Consider the following 4,860-nt stretch of genomic DNA (forward strand, 5'->3'; position numbering starts at 1 on the left):
CATACATAATAGAACCTATGGTTGAGGCATAGGGGATGACACTCATCTCTTCTATATCTTCTGCTGTGGTCGGACATTGAGCTGAGCTCAATTTCACACCTTGCAACATAGGCAAGAACCCCTTCTTAGACTGATCCATATTGAACTTCTTCAATATCTTATCAAGGTATGTGCTTTGTGAAAGACCTATGAGGCGTCTTGATCTATCTCTATAGATCTTGATGCCTAATATATAAGCAGCTTCTCCAAGGTCCTTCATTGAAAAACTCTTATTCAAGTAGGCCTTAATGCTGTCCAAAAGTTCTATATCATTTCCCATCAAAAGTATGTCATCTACATATAATATGAGAAATGCTACAGAGCTCCCACTCACTTTCTTGTAAACACAGGCTTCTCCATAAGTCTGCATAAACCCAAACGCTTTGATCATCTCATAAAAGCGAATGTTCCAACTCCGAGATGCTTGCACCAGCCCATAAATCGAGCGTTGGAGCTTGCACACCTTGTCAGCATTCTTAGGATCGACAAAACCTTCCAGCTGCATCATATACAGTTCTTCCTTAAGATAACCGTTAAGGAATGCCGTTTTGACGTCCATTTGCCATATCTCATAATCATAGTATGCGGCAATTGCTAACATGATTCGAACGGACTTCAGCTTTGCCATGGGAGAGAATGTCTCATCATAGTCAACCCCTTGAACTTGTCAATAACCCTTAGCGACAAGCCTAGCTTTATAGATGGTCACATTACCATCCGCGTTTGTCTTCTTCTTAAAGATCCATTTATTTTCTATGGCTCGCCGATCATCGGGCAAGTCAGTCAAAGTCCATACTTCGTTTTCATACATGGATCCTATCTCGGATTTCATGGCTTCCAGCCATTTTTCAGAATCCGGGCCCACCATCGCTTCTTCATAGTTCGAAGGTTCACCGTTGTCTAACAACATGATTTCCAAGACAGGGTTGCCGTACCACTCTGGTGCGGAACGTGTCCTTGTGGACCTTCGAAGTTCAGTAGGAGCTTGATCAGAAATATCATGATCATCATCATTAACTTCCTCTCTAATTGGTGCAGGCACCACAGGAACATTTTCCTAAGCTGCGCTACTCTCTGCTTCAAGAGACAGTACTTCATCAAGCTCTACTTTCCTCCCACTTACTTCTTTCGAGAGAAACTCTTTCTCTAGAAAGGATCCATTCTTGGCAACAAAGATCTTGCCTTCGGATCTGAGGTAGAAGGTATACCCAATAGTTTCTTTAGGGTATCCTATGAAGACGCATTTTTTCGACTTGGGTTCGAGCTTTTCAGGTTGAAGTTTCTTGACATAAGCATCGCATCCCCAAACTTTTAGAAACGACGGCTTAGGCTTCTTCCCAAACCATAATTCATACGGTGTCGTCTCAACGGATTTCGACGGAGCCCTATTTAAAGTGAATGCGGAAGTCTCTAAAGCATAGCCCCAAAATGACAGCGGTAAATCGGTAAGAGACATCATAGATCGCACCATATCCAATAGAGTGCGATTACGATGTTCGGACACACCATTACGCTGAGGTGTTCCAGGCGGCGTGAGTTGTGAAACTATTCCACATTTTCTTAAGTGTGTGCCAAATTCGTGACTCAAGTATTCTCCTCCACGATCTGATCGCAAAAACTTGATTTTTCTGTCACGTTGATTTTCAACCTCACTCTGAAATTCCTTGAACTTTTCAAAGGTTTCAGACTTGTGTTTCATTAAGTAGACATACCCATATCTACTCAAGTCATCAGTGAGGGTGAGAACATAACGATAGCCACCACGAGCCTCAACACTCATTGGACCGCACACATCAGTATGTATGATTTCCAATAGGTTGGTTGCTCGCTCCATAGTTCCTGAGAACGGAGTCTTGGTCATCTTACCCATGAGGCATGGTTCGCACGTGTCAAATGATTCGTAATCAAGAGACTCTAAAAGTCCATCTGCATGGAGCTTCTTCATGCGTTTGACACCTATGTGACCAAGGCGGCAGTGCCACAAGTATGTGGGACTATCATTATCAACCTTGCATCTTTTGGTATTCACACTATGAATATGTGTAGCATTACGCTCGAGATTCACTAAGAATAAACCATTCACCATAGGAGCGTGACCATAAAACATATCTCTCATATAAATAGAACAACCATTATTCTCGGATTTAAATGAGTAGCCATCTCGAATTAAACGAGATCCTGATACAATGTTCATGCTCAAAGCTGGTACTAAATAACAATTATTGAGGTTTAAAACTAATCCCGTGGGTAAATGTAGAGGTAGCATGCCGACGGCGATCACATCGACCTTGGAACCATTCCCGACGCGCATCGTCACCTCGTTCTTCGCCAGTCTCCGTTTATTCCGCAGCTCCTACTTTGAGTTACAAATGTGAGCAACCGCACCGGTATCAAATACCCAGGAGCTACTACGAATACTGGTAAGGTACACATCAATTACATGTATATCACATATACCTTTTGTGTTGCCGGCCTTCATGTCCGCTAAGTATTTGGGGCAGTTCCGCTTCCAGTGACCACTTCCCTTTCAATAAAAGCACTCAGTCTCGGGCTCGGGTCCATTCTTTGGCTTCTTCCTAGCAGCTTGCTTACCGGGCGCGGCAACTCCCTTGCCGTCCTTCTTGAAGTTCTTTTTACCCTTGCCTTTCTTGAACTTGGTGGTTTTATTGACCTCAACACTTGATGTTCCTTTTTGACTTCTACCTCTACTGATTTCAGCATTGAAAATACCTCAGGAATGGTCTTTTCCATCCCCTGCATATTGAAGTTCATCACAAAGCTCTTGTAGCTCGGTGGAAGCGACTGAAGGATTCTGTCAATGACCGCGTCATCCGGGAGATTAACTCCCAGCTGAGTTAAGCGGTTATGTAATCCATACATAGTGAGTATGTGCTCACTGACAGAACTATTTTCCTCCATCTTACAGCTGAAGAACTTGTCGGAGACTTCATATCTCTCGACCCGGGCATGATCTTGAAAAACTATTTTCAGCTCTTCGAACATCTCATATGCTCCGTGTCTCTCAAAACGCTTTTGGAGCCCCGGTTCTAAGCTGTAAAGCATGCCACACTGAACGAGGGAGTAGTCATCAACACGTGTCTGCCAAGCGTTCATAACGTCTTGGTTCTGTGGGATGGGTGCGTCACCTAGCGGTGCTTCTAGGACATAATCTTTCTTGGCAGCTATGAGGATGATCCTTAGGTTCCGGACCCAGTCCGTATAATTTCTGCCATCGTCTTTCAGCTTGGTTTTCTCTAGGAACGCGTTGAAGTTGAGGACAACGTGGGCCATTTGATCTACAAGACATATTGTAAAGATTTTAGACTAAGTTCATGATAATTAAGTTCATCTAATCAAATTATATAATGAACTCCCACTCAGATAGACATCCCTCCCATCATCTAAGTATAACATGATCCGAGTTAACTAGGCCATGTCCGATCATCACGTGAGATGGACTAGTCAACATCGGTGAACATCTTCATGTTGATCGTATCTTCTATACGACTCATGCTCGACCTTTCGGTCTTGTGTGTTCTGAGGCCATGTCTGTACATGCTAGGCTCGTCAAGTCAACCTAAGTGTTTGCATGTGTAAATCTGTCTTACACCCGTTGTATGTGAACGTTGGAATCTATCACACCCGATCATCACGTGGTGCTTCGAAACAACGAACTGTCGCAACGGTGCACAGTTAGGGGAAACACTTTCTTGAAATTATTATGAGGGATCATCTTATTTACTACCGTCGTTCTAAATAAACAAGATGCAAAAACATGATAAACATCACATGCAATCAAATAATAATAGTGACATGATATGGCCAATATCACATAGCTCCTTTGATCTCCATCTTGGGGCTCCATGATCATCTTGTCACCGACATGACACCATGATCTCCATCATCATGATCTCGATCATCGTGTCTCCATGAAGTTGCTCGCCAACTATTACTTCTACTACTATGGCTAACACGTTTAGCAATAAAGTAAAGTAATTTACATGGCATTTCTCAATGACACGCAGGTCATACAAAAAATAAAGACAACTCCTATGGATCCTGTCGGTTGTCATACTCATCGACATGCAAGTCGTGATTCCTATTACAAGAACATGATCTCATACATCACATATATATCATTCATCATTCATCACAACTTTGGCCATATCACATCACAAAGCACTTGCTGCAAAAACAAGTTAGACGTCCTCTAATTGTTGTTGCAAGTTTTACGTGGCTGCAAAAGGGTTCTAGCAAGAACGTTTTCTTACCTACGTGAAAGCCACAACGTGATTTGTCAACTTCTATTTACCCTTCATAAGGATCCTTTTCATCGAATCCGCTCCAACTAAAGTGGGAGAGACAGACACCCGCTAGCTACCTTATGCAACTAGTGCATGTCAGTCGGTGGAACCAGTCTCACGTAAGCGTACGTGTAAGGTCGGTCCGGGCTGCTTCATCCCACAATACCGCTGAAGCAAAATAAGACTAGTAGCGGCAAGAAAGTTGACAACATCTACGCCCACAACAAATTGTGTTCTACTCGTGCAAAGCGAACTACGCATAGACCTAGCTCATGATGCCACTGTTGGGTAACGTTGCAGAAAACAAAAAAATTTCTACGGTTTCACCAAGATCCATCTATGAGTTCATCTAGCAATGAGTGATCATGTTGCATCTACATACCTTTGTAGATCACGCGCGGAAGCGTTCAAAGAACGGGGATGAGGAAGTCGTACTCAACGTGATCCAAATCACCGGAGATCCTAGCGTCGAACGGACGGCACCTCCGCGTTCAACACACGTATGGTCAGCGTGACG

The sequence above is a fragment of the Triticum urartu genome, chromosome 4A, assembly GCF_056163025.1.
Source record: "Triticum urartu cultivar PI428250 chromosome 4A, HENAU_Tu73, whole genome shotgun sequence".
Classification (NCBI taxonomy): Eukaryota; Viridiplantae; Streptophyta; class Magnoliopsida; order Poales; family Poaceae; genus Triticum; species Triticum urartu.